Here is a 20,225-nt window from a genome sequence, read left to right on the forward strand (position 1 = left end):
CTAGTCGAGAAATTGATTAAGCCTTCATTTACCATGTTAAGCTACTGCATGAGACTGGGATATGCAAAAGGGTTCATTCAGATCCTGCCAGATGGTCAGCCTCATAATACCTTGCCTAAATCCACCCTGTGGAAGATAGGGTTCCTATTGATGTCCTGATTACATGTGGCAAAATGTCAACCTGACTGATAGTGCTGGATGGAATTCAGCCACCTGCAATTCTGAGTGCCTCTGGGTCTGGAATTATCAGTTCTCCAATGTTCATATCTAAAGATACTGGACCCTGTTGCATGCTGCAGGGTCTACAGGTTGGAACACAGTCCAGCCCAACCCAAATCTTGGGAGCAGTACAGGAGGAGCAAACAAAACTCCCCCTGACAGGGACAATCCTTCACTAGCCCCTAGCTCTCTCACCCCACTTTTCCCAACACCCATCTTCTCTCCAGCTGATGCTTTCCACATACTCAAAGCAGACAGAGTCAGGGGCATAATACAGGCCAGTGAGGCCACCATTTTATGTCCACCACTAGGCAGGATATGTCAGCACTTTTTCCCCCGGAATCAGGGAAAACCACACTAAGAAGGGCCTGGCCTCTCTGGGGCTGTGTAGATATTACCCACAAAAAAATACCTAAATTCATGTCAAGTAGTAGGTGCCTTTGCAGAACTTCTTTGGCTCCCAGTCAGGAAAAGGATTGCCTTCAAGACTTTATGCTTGGCATGTAAAGCCTTGCATGGAATTGGATCAGACTATTTTAAGAAACAATTTAGGTGGATTGCCCCCAAAAGATTGCTTAGATCCACAGCTTCTAGTTTAGTGATTGTTTCAAGAATTAAGAATGCTTCCTTGGGTGGCCGCAGTTTTGTTTATTCCACATGTAAACTCTGTAACAGATTGCTCCTGCACATTAAAAGTGAGGCTTAGTTTTCACAAATATCTAAAAACCTGGCTGTTTTCTTTCTCCCTTTAGTCTTTGTCCCCCTTATGGCAGGCATTGCCTAGACACAAGAAAAGGTCAACCCCAAGATGCCTTTGGGTAATCGCGTGCTTTAAAAAATCTCAAATCAAATCACTTCAGAGAGAAAATTCATAATCATCAGTTTCAGCCCACCAAAACAGGCAACCATATAATAAGGCAACATCACAAAATAAAATGATGGATGGAGTGTTGAAACTTTTCAAACACTCACCCCCAGTCACAGATCTGGGCTTAATCCAACTTTATTTTGCTTGCCACTTTACCCCAGTTTGGACCCAGCCATATGCAAATCAGTCTTGACCCTGCTCCCTATGGAAGCAGTCCAGCTGAAACTGCAAAGTCAGGTTCACCCTGGACAGGGTTCAAGCATCCGAGGACCGGTTTCAGGGTATCACCTTTCATCAACCAGGCTAGCCTGAATCCAGTATTGTAGCAAGCATGGGTCCCACATCTGGGCATACCCTAGCCACTTGGGGCACACAAGGCAACATCACAAAAAAAATGATGGACAGAGTGTTGAAACTTTTTAAACACTCACCCCGGTCACAGATCTGGGTTTAATCTATTGTTATTTTGCTTACCACATCACCCCCAGTGTGGACCCAGCCATAAGCAAATCATTCTTTACCTGGCTCCCAGTGGGAGCAGTCCAGCCCGAAATGCACAGCCAGGTTGTCCCTGAACAGGATTTAAGCATCCTGGGACCATTTTCAGGGAATCACCCTTCATCAGCTAGGTGAGCTTGAATCCAGAGGCACAGCAAGCAAGGGACACACTTCTGTGCGTACCTTAGCCACTAAGGGCGCTCAAAGCAACATCACAAAATAAAATGATGGATCAAGTGTTGAACTTTTTCAAACACTCACCCCCCAGTCAAAGATTTGGGTTTAATCCATCCTTTTTTTGCTTGCCACGTCACCCCAGTTCGGACCCAGCCATATGCAGATGAGTCTTGACCCTGCTCTCTATGGGAGCAGTCCAGCCCGAACGACGTAGCAAGGTCCACCCTGGACAGGGTTCAAGCAGTCTGGGCCAAATTTCAGGGTATCACCCTTCATCAGCCAGGCTAGCTTGAATCCAGTGATGCAGCAAATAAGGAACCCATGTCTGGGTATACCCTAGACACATGGGGTGCACGTGGCAACATCACAGATAAGATGATGGACAGAGTGTTGAAACTTTTCAAACACTCATCCCCAGTCACAGATCTGGGTTTAATCCACCATTATTTTGCTTGCCACATAACCCCAGTTGAGATCCAGCCATATGCTAATCAGTCTTGACCCTGCTCCATATGGGAGCAGTCCAGCACAAACTGCAAAGCCAGGTCCTCCCTGGACAAGAGTCAAGCATTCTGGGACCAGTTCCAGGGTATCACCCTTCATCAGCTAGGCGAGCTTGAATCCAGCGGTGCACCAAGCAAGGGACACACTTCTGGGAATACCTTAGCCACTAAGGGCACACAAGGCAACATCACAAAATACAAGGATGGACAGAGTGTTGAACTTTTTCAAACACTCACCCCCCCCATTCACAGATTTGCATTTAATCCATTGTTATTTTGCTTGCCAAGTCACCCCAGTTCGGACCCGGCTACATGCAGATCAGTCTTGACACTGCTCTCTATGGGAGCAGTCCAGCCCAAACTGAAAAGCAAGGTCCACCCTGGACAGGATTCAAGCAGTCTGGGACACATTTCAGGGTATCACCCTTCATCAGCCAGGCTAGCTTGAATCCAGTGGCGCAGCAAACAAGGAACCCATGTCTGGACACACCCTATCCACTTGGAGCACACGTGGCAACATCACAAAATAAAATGATGGACAGAGTGTTGAAACTTTTCAAACACTCATCAACAGTCACAGATCTAGGTTTAATCCACCATTAATTTGCTTACCACATCACCCCAGTTTGGACCCAGCCATATGTAAATCAGTCTTGACCCTGCTCCCTATGGGAGTAGTCCAGCCCGAACTACAAAGCCAGGTCCTCCCTGGACAATAGTCAAGCATCATGGCACTAGTTCTAGAGTATCACCCTTCATCAGCCAGGCTAGTTTGATTTCAGTGATGAAGCAAGCAAGGGAACCCCGCCTGGGCATACCCTAGCCACTTAGGGTGCACAAGGCAACATCCCAAAATAAAATGATGGATGGAGTGTTGAAACTTTTCAAGCAATCACCCCCAGTCACAGATCTGGGTTTAATCCATCCTTATTTTGCTTGCCACGTTACCCCAGTTCAAACCCAGCCATATGCAAATCAGTCAGGATCAGCAAGCAAGGCACCCACCTCTGGGCATACCCTGCCCAGATGTGGGTCCTGTGCTCACTGTGACACTGGATTCAAGCTAGCCTTGGCTGATGAAGGGTGATACCCTGACACCGGTCCCAGGATGCTTGTTTCCGGTCCAGGGAGGACCTGGCCTGGCAGTTCAGGCTGTGCTGTTCCCATGAGGAACAGGGTCAAGACTGATTTGCATATGGCTTGGTCCAAACTGGGGTGGCATGGTGAGCACAAGAACGATGGATTAAACCCAGATCTGTGACTGGGGGTGAGTGTTTTGCATTGTTCAGCACTCTGTCCTTCATCCTTTTGTGTTGCTAAAGTTGCCCTAAGTGGTAAGAGTTTGCCCAGATGTGGATCCCATGCTCACTGTGCCACTGGATTCAATCTAGTCTTGCTGATGAAGGATGATAACTTGAAAATGATCTCAGGATGTTTGTTCCCAGTCCAGGGAGGACCTGGCCTGGCAGTTCAGGCTGGACTGTTCCCAGGAGGAACAGGGTCAAGACTGATTTGTATATGTCTGGTTCCAAACTGGGGTGGCATGGTGAGCAAACAATGATGGATTAAACCCAGATCTGTGACTGGGGGTGAGTGTTTGTTTTATTCAGCACTCCATCCATCATCCTTTTGTGGTGCAAAACCTTATAATAAGGGCTTAAGATTGAACTGCCTATTGGTTGGGTGATTTTCTAAGAAAGTGATCTTGTCAACCTGGCAGGAACATTTTTGTCACAAATAAATGCTACGTAGGCCTTCATATTATGGTACCCCATTAGGCATTCTTTTTTGTATTTTAGAAACAAATCTGAAAGCAGTGATTTGTTTATAAAAAAAGAAAAAATATATTTTTCTTGCCTGTGTCCACCATGCCTCACGGATCTCCTGATGCTCTAACAGCGGTGGCTGTGTAACCAAAAGAACACCAACGATGACTGTACAGTGGTCCCACCAGCACAGTCTACACCAGCGTAAAGAGAGCTGCCCAACTTCTAAATGGAAAAAACTACTGTGGGAGTTGCTTCATATCTGCTCTACCAAACACTGAATAAGGCCCTACTTCTCTACATGGCAACACCACAGGAATAAAGAGTACATGAGCATACTGCCAGTAGTGTTGGTACAATCAGTGCTAGAATTTCTGAATTCATGTTTCTGGGTTCTTGAATGTCTTCTGCAGAGAACAACAGACAGATTTGGGGGTGCTAGAATTACAGTGACATCCAAGGGCATCCTGCTTGTCAACCACAGGACTGCCATAGGAGCCAAGCAATCATGGAGGGTTGGAGCACTTTTCTTGCAACTCAGCACCATTTCTCCATTGCATTCGGGTAGATGCAGTTCATAATGTGTTTGAATTACTCACAAGTAGAAAAGTGTTTGCCTCCAGTGCTGGCAAAGCCAGTGCTTGGATTCTAGACATGTTTCTGGCTTCAGCAGAGAGTAGCAGGTATGTTTGGGGGTGCCTGAAATGTTGCTTGTAGTATTCCATGAAGTGTGACTCAAAAGCAAGTAGGTGCATCATGCAGTTGCTCACCAACCACATGAACGTATTAGGCAACTTCATACATTTCTCAATGATGAGGACTCATCTTAATTCATTAGAATTGTTATGAAGAAGAGTGGGACTTGGAGTAATGAGGATTATGAGTAAGTCATTTGCACACTTCCCTATGTTGCGACTAATTCTTGCTTTGATTGTATATTTCCCTCCTTCAATTGACTTGTAATTAAATTCATACTTCATGTTGCCATCAAACTCACTGTAAAGTGTACCTTGAATAGCTCGGGTCAGATATCTCTTTTGCATTGCATTTATTCAGGACAGTTTTATATTTTACCTTTCCTCACCCTTTACCCATGGGACCAAACCATATTAAAATCAGTTTAATCCTCAAGCTAAAGAAGCAGTCCAGTCCGAATTTTTGGGTCATGTCAGCTCAGCATCGGACCATAAGTAATCACAGAAGGATTTGAACCTTATTCTTCTACATTGTTCAGGTGAACGTGTTCATAGCTATCCCTCCTCCAAAGTGAGGCCCACACTGCTGCATACTCCTCTCACTTGGAGAAACTCTATAACTATTGTTTCTGTTGCTTGTCTGTGCCATTAGACTGGAGGCCAACTATTTGCCCATTTTTCTTGTCCCCATCAACAATATGTATCTAAATTGTTTACCTCTTCATGAAAGCACAAGGAATAACAGAATAGGAACACAACATACAGTAGGCAAAACAACACTGATTTCAAACAGATTGGAAGGAAGGTTCCTGCATAAGGGATGGTTAGCCAAAAAATGAAGGCAGCCTAAGACATAAATACAATATTTGCAGTCAGTCCGGGAGAAGAATTTCTGTGACTCACTTTACCATCTGAATTTAAAAAAGAAATTTATTTTACATACGCACCTGTAACATGAGCAGAACATCCATCTTTCAGGAAATGTACTGCCCTATAGAGTTCTAGTTTTTCTGTCCGCCTGCAATGAGGCTCTGTATAAAATACTGATGAGCTGCATTGCGTGAATGATAAAAATCATGCAAGGCCAGGTTTTTAATGGTTTTTTCATTAATTACATCATAATCACACATAATCTTGTTTTGAGTGACAACTCTGTGTTATGGTGCTCGCATGGGATGAGTACTCAAAGTGCACCCTTTACCTAACACCCTGACATGAAGACACCCGCATAACAGTAAGATATGTGATTTCACAAAAAAACACATATTTGACACACACATTTTACTATATACATCTTCCCCTCTTGTTGGCTTTTGTTTTTTCCTGGCTTAAGGAATTGACATAAAGCCCTGGGCAAACAACCTTTACCATGACGGTCGAACTGCGTGCTGCAGTTACAACATGGCCATTACGTCAAATGCATCTTTACCACGCATTCATGTACCACTCATGTTGTTACAACGACATGCCTCAGGGAAAGCAGTGTTGGACTTTTAAAGTCTAAGGCTTTCAATACTTTTGCTCAGACTGGAGTTGGAATAGTAAATCATACAATTCCGAAGTCCAGCATTTTCCTTAAGGCATGTTGTTTTAACAATATGCATGGTATATGCATGCGTGGTAAAGACACATTTGCTGTAAAACCTACAGAGTAACAACACAGTAAAGGCTTGCGTTCAGGTGTGTAGCTTCAGTGGGAGGTGTTTGGCGTGTTACACTCCCCGGATCAATGTATTTTGTGATAAATAGTTGGGGACAGGTGCTTTCAGTAGGGTATGGTGAGCACATACATTTTTACACACACAGACAAAAACTCACGCACTCTCTCCCTCTCTGTGCATGGAAAGACTTTAAACATGTTGGTTGAGCCAGATGTCAGAAGTCCATAGTACCACCTTGTGCCACGCAATTCTTTTTAATGCAAATGTGGTGTTAGGGTGGCATTTCCCCGTGCCATATTTACAAAGTGGCGCAATGCATACATTGCACTACTTCGTAACCTCTTGCGACATCTTATGCCTGTGCCAAGCATAATGTATGCAAAGGGGGCATTCCGGCACTAGGAGGCTCTAAACAATTTTCACTGTGCAATTTTGGCATCTTTTTTAATGCCTGCTCAGAGCAGGTGTTAAAACTATGCACCCATTTAAATCAATGGGCCTCCTTGCACTTTGCTACACTAGTGTCAACATTTTTTATGCTAGTGTAGCAAAGTGCCACAATAACGTAAAAAATGTTGACGTTATTGTTCTAACTACCGCCATGGTGAGTCGTATGTTAAATACAGCGCAACCATGGTGTCGTTAGGTGCCAGTACAGGAACGCATTAAAAAGTGGTGCATCACAGCTGACGCGCCTCTTGTTCATAAATCTGGGCCTACACATGTTGGTTATTTTACACAATAATGTGTATTCTCTCACTTAGCACCCCTAACATTCCACAATCCTATCTTTTTCAGCTGTCCTTTAAGCCCCTCTTGTGTGCCCTGCTTGCTGTATAATTTGTTTTAACAAGAAATGCCAGCGTGATTGTTGGAAAATCTGAAGCTCCCACCCCCCCATTCTTATAGACCAAGCTTCAGCCTTGCATGCGTTGTTCCCACATACAACCCGTACATTTGGTTTAAATAGTATGGCAGAGAGCGAAACACCTTTTGTCCGAGTTTGAAATATGATCTAGCATTAAGAAATAAATAGTAAAACAGCACCACCTCTCGCCAGTGACATGAATCTAATCTAAACTCTGAAATAAAAGTTCACTGAGAATGGGATTCTCACCGACTTTAAAAAGTTCACTTTTATTTTGTCGTGAGGCTTTTATCACTCATCATAACATTTCCATGTACATTTTTTAAAACATTTCACAAACACCACAAGTTTTTATCTGTTTTGCAGTGTTGCTCACTGGAAATCTGACAGCCACAAAAGCATTTAATGTCCATAATATGTTTGTTCCATAGAATAATCCTGTATATAAGAAATATTCTCTTCATTTTTCCTTCTACATTTGTTTGTTCACTATGCAGAATGTCGCATGTTTTCTCTCTCGTGTGGTTTGGTCAAATGTGTAAATATGTAAATAGGGCGAGTGTCTACATATGAGAGGTAATGGATGATTTCTGAATTTGTATTAGAAATATTAGTCCAGTGCAATATGAGGATTGTAGCCAATGTAATACTGGGGAAAAGGGGGCAATATTTCTCGTTTCTCCTCTCGGCATAAAAATTAGCTAAAGTTGACACCTAGCAATAGTATCAGGAGTGGTGCATCCATCTTGAGTACCATCCATGGGGTTTGACATGTTTTTCAAAAAACCGTGTTCGTGGTTTTCTCTAGCAACATGCTTCATATTTGTGAGACCGTCGTTGTAACGATGATACTTGGGGTAGTATATACTAAAATAAGAGCCGTCGTGGCAGCTGGGATTTTCATCGTTGCACACTTGTAAATTGAGACACACTAAGATTTTTGTTTAAAAACACTTTTAAAACACGTTGCACTCACAATGGCAGCTTTTTCATGTTGAAAACTAAATCAGTTACTTTGCTTTGAAGATCGACATTGAGTTCAAATAATACACTCTACTGAATACATTGAATGTACAATTTATTGGTTACTGTAACACAGATCAGCCATGGCCACGTTTGTGGATGATTGTAGCACAAAGGATGCTTTTTGTCTGTGCTTCTACAGAATAGCTACCAAATTATAGTTTCTAAGAAGATGTGTTTTTCTTCTTCATATACTAATAAATCCCATAATCTCATCTCAGATCTTTATCGAAGCTTTTTGAAGGGAACATCCGCCATCAATTAAAAACATACATTTTAGGAAGAATAATACCACATTTTGCAACTCAAGGATGGGTCATTTATTATACTTTTAATGTTTGGTATCGGAAGGTTTTCCCTGGAAAGCATACTGTTCAATGTTTATCCATTGTTTTGTCTATGGAATTTTGAAGAAACCGTCAACTTGGTTGTGGATTCTCAAGAGCTAGTCAACTAAAGTGTTTTTTACATCTATTATGAACTGATGTTTCATGTCTCTTTGAAGATGATGGAAGAATATGCACCAAGACTGGTGCCCCAGAAGTAGTAACATGCCACAGAAGTAGGAAAAGGCAAAGTGTGATCAAAGGGGTGTTGACTAGGACTCAATGCATTTAAATTCCAAGTCAAGGATTTGGATAGAAATGACTGGGAGCAAAGATGAGAGAAACGTTATGAGTTATTCTCGATGTTATTATGTTCAGTGTTCTTGAATTTCATAACTCTCTCAGAAACTAGTTCTCTGACATACTGATGATTCCTGGAGTTCTTGTTCAGACTTTTAACCACCAGAAAAAATATGTTGCCTACCTAATGTATGACTAATTAGTGATCATGTGCCTGGTTCAGCAGCCAACCTTTCTATATATAAGTAGAGATTTTAAATGTTTAAGTCTAGAATGTAGATGCATATATGGAGGAAGTTCAATAAGTAAACTACTGAAACAAAGTGGGGCAGTGGCAAAGGAGTAATGATAGCTGATTCACATTGGGAATGGGGTCTTAATTTGGAGAATATGCCTACCAACGTAATAAACCTACTGTGATTAGGTCAAAACAGACCTCTGAGAAAATCTCATCCAACCCTTTGCTAGCTATGGCTCAAGCAGCAAGCAGGTCCCAGAGACGTGTATGTTAAGTACAGCAGTACTGCAACTTTAAAGCAAAGAACATAACACAATACAATTGACAAACCAAAGTAGAACAATAGGAAAAAAATAGTGAGCACAAAGACACACAGCTCAGTAAACAGGATAAGGGGAACTGAAAGTATGAATTATGAACGTTTTGGGGAAAAAAAGTAGCTATAAAGGTAAAGCTCCAATGAACGTCACTGTTTGTGGTTGACAGGTACCTAGTTGACATTTCAGCCTGATAATGATGGAGTAGAGTGTAGATACATTAAGCGGGTCAACCAGGTTCAAGTTTTTACCACCGGACATAGTTTTTTAAATAAAAATAAGAATCTTCCAGCAGGTCAAGATTTAATGCTGTGGCAGGTGCGGATTCATCAATATTGGATACATTGTTTGTCAAACTCTTGCTGAAGCTGTTTATTTTGTCTCCAAGAACCCCAAGTGAGATAAACCTGAACCTCAATCCTGAATTCTTTTTGTGACTCGGAATACATAGCACTGCAGGAGCATCACATGGATAATCCTCTGGAACTTGTGATTTCTTTTAAGTGCAAAAGCTATTTTCCACTGCATAATTTTTTGCCAGAAATGCTGAATAATCTTCAGGGATAGGTTAGCAGTAATAGATTGTTTAACAACACAGAACACAGCAAACATATTGAGTCCCAAACTTAGTAACATTTTGCTTCATAGTTGCACAACTTGGTTCCGGCACCATGTATTTTGACATAAACACAGATTTACCGAAGTAAGTAAACCTGGGTTTGCACCTAAATGGTGTGCCTGCATTGAGAGGCGTAACAAGGAGGAATATCTGCATTTCTCCTTGTTTTCTCTTTCCACATGTGCTGCATTCAGCAAGACACATAGAGAGAGAAATATGCCTCTAAGGATAGTTTTCGTGCTGGAAGGTATACCTTTCTGCAAAAAACAATCCTGCGCGTAACACAGGCTCTCTTGCATTGCAACGCAAGGGTGGCTGCATTGGTGCTAGATAGCTATATGGGCATCAGCATAGGAAGAGAGCTAAACAGCACAATATATAGTTGTAAATATGTTGAGCATGAATTCTGCTCATTCCTTTTCATGCAAAACAGTGCAGCAACTTGGCTTGCTTCTTTGGGTTGCACTAACATTTAGTAAATTCGCCCCTGAGTATGGATAATAAGGCGCACAATCATTCCTTGGTTGTTCCACTGAGATAACATTGTCAATACTCCTGTGGTAATATTTTAGTAATGTCGAAATAATAGGTTTCCTTGCAACAACCAACTCTACAGAGGATCTGCAGAACATAACTCTCACACATGTTAAAAAATGAAAATTGCCTTTGGCAGTAACGGTTTTTGGTTATGGAAATGTTGCATAAACACCTGAATAGATGACATTTAACATTTATGTAAAGGGGTGCATTTTAGATATTTGAAATAAATAGTTTACTACCTATTGATTTAAATGGCTCTTTTGAGTTGAGGTGTTGTTGAAGCAATATTGCTCACGTATACATCTGATAAATTGTTTTAATAATTTTTTTACAAAGAGTAGATAGCCTAAGTTACACCCAAACGAAGGAAAGGATCAGTACCACAAAACGATTTGTGAAGTTCACTAGCTGCCAGAATGAGCCTAATTGGATAATGAGAACGGAAGTGCTCTATAGAACCTTGACACTTTTTGTTCTCAATGATTGTGTTTGAGAATGTTTAACTGTTGAGTTATTCCTTAGAGTACTTGGGGATGCACACTTGATGGAGGAAATGACAGGGCATTTGAATAGCCTCTTTAGTCGTTTGAGTATTATTTTACATTGCACTGTGAAATTTTCAGTTACAATTCTAGTGAAAAAAAGTTTGAAACACAATTGATTTTGACCATTTGAATATTAGCTGGAAGCAGTATAATGATTATTATAAGTGAAAAAACCGTAAATAGATTAATGTATGCATAATTTTGAAGCACTGACATAATACCATTTTAGGGAGATGAATGCCCAGTCTTTCTGGTTTAGAAAGATTTTTCTTTCCAAGAACGGCTTTTCTTATACTTGCAAATCAGTTGAAAGATATATCTTTACATGTTTTAGCCATGTTAATTCTAATGATGCATAACCGGGATGCCCGCTGCGCTTTAAACCTGTGATAGACCAAAAATCATTCAATTTCTTCATAAGGTCTTCATAACTATATGAATTCAGCTTTCTTAATGGGGAGGCTGTGTTGTACAGAGGAATGGGGCACTCAGAGGGGGTTTAATTTCATCTCAACTCAAGCAGATACATTTTGCTTTTGTATTACTATTTCAGAGATATGTGTGGCAGCCACTGAGTGCACTTCACCACCATCATTACATTTCTTGATGTAAATCAGTCCCTCTGTCATTCGTATATAGGCATTGGTGATGATGTTGGCAATACACTCTGTTTACCTTCTTATAGCATAACAGAACAAGAAAATTACAACATTAGTGATAATTGAGGTACTCCATGAAAAACAATGCCTAACCACTTATGTAGAAGGCAGCATGGACTTATTGAAACGTATCAATAGCCACCGAACAAATGAAGGTAGTTCCGCTGAAGATCCCAAGTACCATATAGAGCCACACTGGAAACAGCATATCAACGGTTTTGTTTGTCGGCAATAGTTTGTTTTTCTAGGACCCAAACTGGTTCTCCAGCTCTCAAATAAGCTCCAAGAGCCAGATGTGTTTGAAATGTGGCTGCAAAAAGAGGTAGAAATTTGCATACCTACTTTTTGAGACCACTAAAGTATTTTGTGAACTGACCTGTGAATGAATATGTTGGTTCACAAAATGAGGAATCGGAGTTGGTCACAATGTGAGATTATTAATTAATGTTCATGCAGTAGGTCATGAATTACAACTCACTTCAATTGGTGGCCATCACGGGGAAAGTGGCCTACTATGATCAGCATACCACTATGTTTGCTCTAAATAAAGTGCATTTTATTTAAATGCATCCAGTTTCCTTAAAGGAAATGGCTGTGTTTTAAAAAAAACATTGGGGCATATTTATACTCTGTTTGCACCAAATTAGTGTCATTTTTTTTTACTCTAATTCGGTGCAAAACTAACTCCATATTTATACTTTGGTGCTAGACCCCTCTAGCACCAAATTTAAGGATTTAAAGTCATTTTTTGATAGTGGAGACCTACTTTGCCTTAATGAGATGCAAGGTAGGCGTTCCCGTGCAAAAAATGACTCTATGGCCTTAACGCCATATTTAGGGGCATATTTATACTCTGCGGCATATTTATACTCTGTTTGCACCGAATAAGTGTCATTTTTTTTTAACTCTAATTCGGTGCAAAACTAACTCCATATTTATACTTTGGTGCTAGACTCATCTAGCACCAAGGCCCTGATTTAAACTTTTTTTGCACCGCATTAATGTCATTTTATGACGCAAAAGTGGCGCAAACGTACAAAATATTGGCCCTTATTTATACTTTTTGCTGCAAAGCTGCACTAACTCAGTTTTGCACCAAAAAGTTTAGCACCGGCTTGCACCATTTCTGTGCACCAGCCGGGCACCATATTTATGGAATGGTGCAAGCCGGTGCAAAGGGTAGGCTAGAGTTTTTAAAAAATGACTTTAGTCGGGTGGGGCTGGCAGTATAGAAGAAGAGGGTTTAGCACCAAAAAATGGCTTTAGGCAGGTTAGTGTAAAAAAAAAATCACTCAACCAGATTAGCGTCATTTTATGGTGCTAAACCTACCATGCCACATGACTCCTGCCTTAGAAAAGGCAGGAGTCATGCCCACCACCCCTGTGGCCAGCACAGAGGACAGGGGTCCCCTGGGCATGGCCATTGCACCAAGTGCCATGTATGGGGGCCCATTTCAGGGACCCCTATGGCACTTTCAAAAATAAAATGCACTTACCTGTACTTACCTGGGATGGGGTCCCCCATCCTCGCAGTCCCTCTAGTGTGGGTGGGGGTGCCCCTAGGGCCTAGGGAGGGCACCTCTGGGCTTATTCCATGGTGTTCCACCATGGAAATAGGGCCACAGGTCGCCTAACACCTGCCCTGACCCTGGTCTTAAAAAATGGGGCAAAGCAAGCTTTGCCCCATTTTTTGACCCCTCCTCCCTCCCTTGCACCATTTTTACATGGGAGTATAAATATGGTGTTAAGGCCATGGAGTCATTTTTTTGCACGGGAACGCCTACCTTGCATCTCATTAAGGTAGTTTTCCACTTCCAAAAAATGACTTTAACTCCATAAATTTGGTGCTAGATGGGTCTAGCACCAAAGTATAAATATGGAGTTAGTTTTGCACTGAATTAGAGTTAAAAAAGAATACGCTAATTCAGTACAAACAGAGTATAAATATGCCCCTTAGCGTCAAAAAATGATGCTAATCTAGTCAGAATCATTTATTTTGACTCAAAACTGCCTAACGTCATTTTATTTTAAGCTAGCCTACCCTTTGCACCGGCTTGCACCATTCCATAAATATGGTGCCCAGCTGGTGCTAAAAAATGGTGCAAGCCGGTGCAAAACTTTTTGGGGCAAAACTGCCTTAGTGCAGTTTTGCACCAAAAAGTATAAATAAGGCCCATGTTTTTTTCAGTGTTTTTGGAGAGTTGGCAGTGGTTCTGTGGACCACTACCTATTCCCATTTTCTTTACACTACCAGAGGGAGATGGGTCCTAGGTGATCTCCTTACCTTTTGTGAGTGGGTTACCACCCCAACGCTCAGAAAAAGGTATTATTATTTTCAGTTGTGATGTTTATAGATATTTCTAATGTAATAAAAATGAAAGTTACTTAATTTTTACCATTTAATAAGGTTATTAACATATTTACAAAATTACAATAATGCATGGTTTATATATATTCTAACATTAGATTAAATGTATGTGTTTAAATAGTTTAACTTTATTTAATATAACAGTAATTCCAGTGGGGTTCTATTTTTAGTCTCTAACTCCAATATTTCTATGGGAAGGTATTTCAGGACCAGTGGTTGGCCATGTATGGTGCTGGACGTACTCTTGCTCTAAGTTGGGTTACATCTGCAGCTGTTTTGGGTCCATTTTAAGTGTAGTAACTATAAAAGGGTAATTTGAGACTTGGAGTGGGTGAATCTCTTCCTGAACACTTCTGTAGCCTGCCCATAACCCCTCTTTACTCCTTCCTTAACCCCTCCCATTTTAATAATCAGCTCATTTTCCAGCCACTCCCCTCAGCCTGTCTCGCGTTACTACTAATACATATAATTATCTGTGCCGAGGTCTCCACTGCTGGTTTCAAAATCATCTCACACAAAAGAAGGGAGAGGTGGAGGCCTAGACATTTGCATGTAGGTATGTGACTAGCATTTTGTAGTCTGTTAGTAGTACCATTGTAGTGGTACTAAATATACTACTAAGTGCAGTTTGTGAATAGGCCTCTATATGCTGGGACTGGTTAAAAATAACCACTTTGATCGAGTACTATAACTAGCGTAAGATGGGATGTGGTACATGGTTTGGTACAGCTTTGCCCAGCATCAGTGTAATTACGTGCAATATTCCTAAAGCTTTTGGCTACATAATCGTGCCAACACCGTAATTCAAAGCCCATGTGAAAAAAGAGACAAAAGAATGCAATTGGTACTTCTTTCTAGTAAGTACATTGAGGAGGGTACAGACGTAATACTTGTTGTCTTCCTTAACAGCGTTTTAGCGTGTTATTTCCTTAGTAAGTGAATATATTGTACTTACTTTTAAGTTGAAGGTCACAGATGGAGCACCCTCACGTGTGCTTGGTTTGAGATGATATGCAGGCTCAGATATCAGATGATTCATTTCGTCAGATAGACTTTGTAAGCTAAAGACCTAAGCGACTGGCATAGATGTGTAGTCACTGTTTTGATTTATTTATTTTAGGGAGTACAACTGAATCAAACATAAGGAAACAAGAAAAATATTTCCCCTCTAATAGCAAATATGCACTCACTGTCGCCAGTTCAGTTTCAGTAACAGCACACAGCTTCTCATTTTCAAACTGAAGATAAAGGCATAAGAAATCATTGCTTTTTTAGAACTGCCAAAATGGTGGCTTTACTTTTTTAGTTTAGCATTTGCATAACTGTACTTAAAATTCTGTGTGTTGCTTCCAGTTTTATGGATGCTGCCTATATCAATGTTCCTATTGCTCTAATGCACAGAGTGATATTTTGTATTGATCAAAAAGAATGTGGGTTTAAAATGACTTGGGCTGCAAAGATGTGTAAGTGTGCACATTAAGCTTTATATAAACTATGCAGATTGGTTGAATTATGAGGATGTATCAGACATATGACGATATCTGCTTTCCTTGTTGGATTTAGATTTTTTTTTGGTATATTAGTTTTTCTCATAATTGCCTGCAATGCTATGAAAATTACTGTCACTGACATCATTAAATTACCAATAAATACTTTATTTTTTGATAATTTGGAGGTGTCTTGTTGACTTTAAGTAGTGCAAATTTGATGCCTGTTTCTATGTCACCTGTGATTTGCTTTCGAAATATTCATCTATAAATGTCGTTATACTAAGATTCGTGATTTTTGGATGCACTAGCAAGAATCTGATGTTGGATGCGCTCCCCGTTTTTGATGCTTAATCTTCTGGACAGTCGGGCCAGGAGAATTTGTTTTCCAACAGTCTTCTTCTCTTTCTACCAGAGACCAATCATCACCTCCATTTGTGGGATGACAATATAAATACTCTCGCTCTAGGTTTCAATTAACTAGATACAGCTCTCCCACCACCTTATTTGGGAAAAAAGAATCAAATGTGTCACAGTGTTGCCTATCCACTCACCATCCATGAAAGACCTTATCACCCATCCAGCTATACCATTCTTATAGAATATACATCCACATTGATAAGTTATTAATAAACATACTACATTTGTTTATAAGGAGTCCCCATTATTCCAAAAACGGATTGCCTTTCAGACAAGAGCATCTAATAGATCTGTAAGCATTAATGCCTGACAGGGAGGGTAAGAACTGTGACGATTTCTTTTTTGAACTATGCATAACATGGCTAGGAGTGTATTGATCCAAGACACTGTTATCCGCATACATTTTCTCATTTTGACCAGCATTATGACATCTGATCCTGTATTATCCAGGTGGGGTACTTTGTGAATGGTTCCAGAAATTGTGCCAATGCTATAGTATGGTGAGACCAAAGATCGGTAGACAATCTGCAATGATCTAATGGAAATGACAACATTTGAATGCTTGAAATTCTGACTTCAATTGTATGTTGCACTCTGAAACTGATGTACCTATGCTTACTGTGTGTTTGCTATGAGTGATGAAGGTAATGCCTTTATGCACATTTCTTTACCTGACCAATATTGTATGTTACTACAACTTTGTAATTCTTCCTATTGCTTTGTTTTTTTTAAGCTGCATCTAGCCCCATTTTCAAGTATTAAAGACACTAAGGCCATATTTATATCCTGTTTGCACTGCATTAGCCTCATTTATTTTTTTACACTAATTCAGCGCAAGCTTAACTCCATATTTATATTCTGATGCTAGACCCGTCTAGCGTCAAAATATTGGAGTTAATATAATTTTTTTGGATGCGTGAAACCTCCCTGCATCAATGAGATGCAAGGTAGGTGTTCCCGTCAAAAAATGACTCTGAGCCCTTTGTGCCATATTTATTCACCCGGGCAAAAAAGATGCACCGGTGGGAGGTGGACCCAAAAAATTATGTTAACTCTGATGTGCATCAAATTTTGATGCCTGGGTCAGACCAGGCATTTAAATGAGGCAAGCACATCACTACTTAAGGAAAACACACAGAAGCAAGATCAGAAAACCAGAGGACAAGATGGAAGTGCTACTGCTCCAGCTTGCAAGATGACGCAGAGGACAGCAACAATAACAGCAACCACAACCACCACAACGCGGCCCACAAAGGCAACGCAGAAGGCAGGAGAGGGTATTCAGAAACAGGACAACCGTACATGGCCTCAGGGAACAAGACATCATAAGGACATACAGACTCAACTGGCAAGCCATACTTCACCTGCTGCACCACATTGAGCCACAAATAACAGCCAGCCTGCTGACTCCACACAACATACCACCTGTGACAAAGCTGTTAGCTGTCCTGCACATGGTGGCAAGTGGCTCATTTCAAACAACGAGTGGCCTGGTTGTTGGTGTGTCACAGGCGTCATTTTCTGCATTCCTACCAAAGTTATTAGATGCAATAATCTCCCTGACATCCCACCACATCAGCTTCCCCAAGACCCAGCAAAAGCAGCAGGAGATAAAACATGGGTTTTACCAATTTCATGCCCCAAAACACAACATGGACACATCACATTTTTCCAATGAAAACAGAGCTGTTTTTTGGAAAGTGCCTAGCTGTGGCTTTTGGCCTCTATCTCAGCTGGCACCTAAGGACACCTACCACACCTGTGCATTTTTAAATCTAGACACCTAGGGGAATCCAAGATGGGGTGACTTGTGGGGTTCTCACCAGGTTCTGTTACCCAGAATCCTTTGCAAACCTCAAAATTTGGCAAAAAAACACTTTTTCCTCACATTACGGTGATAGAAAGTTCTGGAATGTGAGAGGAGCCATACATTTCCTTCCACCAAGAATTCCCTCAAGTCTCTTGATAAAAATAGTACCTCACTTGTGTAGGAAGGCCTAGTGCCTGCGAGAGGAAATGCCCCAAAACACTATCTGGACACATAAAAACTATCAAATGCAAAACTACCTGTTTTTTTGTGTTGGGCACCTGCGTTTTTGGTCCTGGGCTCAGCAGCCATGTAGGGAAACTTACCAAACCCAGACATTTCAGAAAACTAGACACCCGATGGAGTCCAGGGAGGTGTGACTTGCATGAATCCCCCAATGTTTTCTTACCCAGAATCCTCAGCAAACCTCCTTTTTAGCTAAAAAGAGTCACATTTTTGCCTCATTTCTGTGTGGGATCATAATACCAGGACAAATTTTCTGCCACCCAACGTTCTCCTCAGACTACCGGTAAAAATGATACCTCACTTGTATAGGTGGGCCAAGTGGCTGTGACAGGGAAGAGCCAAAAACATGTCAAAATTGAAGGGGAACCAAAGCACGTCCAAAAGGGCAGTTTGAAAAATAAACATTTTTAGGCTGACAAGTGCAGCAGAATTTTTATCAGCATAGATAAGAGAATGCTGGGTGGTAGGAATTTTGTGGATTCCTGCAGATTTCAGAAAGTTTCATCACAAAAATGTGGGAAAAATGTGTGATTTCCAGCAAAGTTGGAGGTCTGCAGGGCATTTTGGGTAAGAAAATGATGCGGGGTGCATGTGAAGCACACCACCCTGGACTCACCCAGATGTTTAGTTTTCAGATGTGTCTAGGATGTGTGTATTTATCACATGGCAGCGTCCCAAAGTCCAAAAAGTGCAGCCCTCATCATTCTAAGTGGGATGATTTTGAGTGTTAGCCAAGATCTCATGGCCCAAATGTAAAACCAAGTCCCAAAATAATCAAATGTTCTCTTGTTTGCTGTGGGATAAGATGTTTTAGCGTGCAGGGGGAGAGCTGAAAGACTGTTACACCCTTCAGTTGGGGTGAGGGCATAACCAGCCATACTGGTTGGTAGCCACCACCACACTATTTTTTGTTTTTTAAAATTCCCTGGCATCTAGTAGACTTTCTGCCCCCCCCGGTGTGTGGATCGGGGTAATTGCCCTAGCTGCGTACTGGTGGGCAGAACAACTTTGGCCCCATTTATTTGCGGCGGGAGTACGGCCATAGCCCCACCATCTTATTTTGAAAAACAAATCTTCCCAGGTCTCTGGTGAGCTTTCTTCCCCCCTTGGGAGCAGAGAGATCTTCCAAAAATAGGCTGATCTGCCCCCAAAGGGGGCAGATATGGTCAACAGTAATGTGTCCCCATGGGGAGTGAACCTTGCCCAAGGGGCTGCCCCCCAAACAAAACACACACATACACACATACCAATCCCTGATGCCTAAGTGGTTTCTGCCCCCAGGCAGATGGCCTAAAAATAAATTTGCCCCCTCCCTCAGGGAAACAGCCCCTGCCTAAGGGGTCGCTCCCCTTGCGTGAAATTTAAGAAAAAAGAAAATCGCTAGTGTCTAGTGGTTTTGGCCTAATAAAAATAGGCTAATCTGCCCCCAAGGAAGGGGGCAGAAATGGCCTAAGAGTAATGTTGCCCCCCGGGGAGCAACCCTTGCCTAAGGGGTCACTCCCAAATATAAAAAAAAATAAATAAACAAAAAAAATGATCCCTGGTTTCTAGGGGTTTCTGCCCCCCGGGGGCAGATCGGCCTACTTATAATAGGCCCATCTTCCCCCAGGGGGGGCAAAAAAGGCCTAAAAATATTTTGCCTCCCTGGGGAGCGGCCCTTGCCCATGAGGCCACTCCCCTCATTCAATATTATATAGAAAAAAAATACCTAGGCCCATATTTATACTTTTTTAGCGCCGCATTTGCGCCACGTTTCGAAGCAAAGCGGCGCAAACGTACAAAATACAATTGTATTTGGTAAGTTTGCGCCGCTTTTGCATCACAAAATGAAGCAAATGCAGCTCTAAAAAACTATAAATATGGGCCCTGGTGTCTAGTGGTTTCTAGAAATAGGCCAATCCGCCCCCAAGGAGGGCAGAAATGGCCTGAGAGTAATTTTGCCCCCGGGGGACGACCCTTGCCTAGGGGGCCGCTCCCCACACATTTAAAAAAACAAAATAAAAAAAACTATCCCTGGTGTCTAGCCGTTTCTGTCCCCCCTGGGGGCAGATCGGCCTAATTGAAATCGGCCATTC

The sequence above is a fragment of the Pleurodeles waltl genome, chromosome 4_2 (genome assembly GCF_031143425.1).
Source record: "Pleurodeles waltl isolate 20211129_DDA chromosome 4_2, aPleWal1.hap1.20221129, whole genome shotgun sequence".
Lineage (NCBI taxonomy): Eukaryota > Metazoa > Chordata > Amphibia > Caudata > Salamandridae > Pleurodeles > Pleurodeles waltl.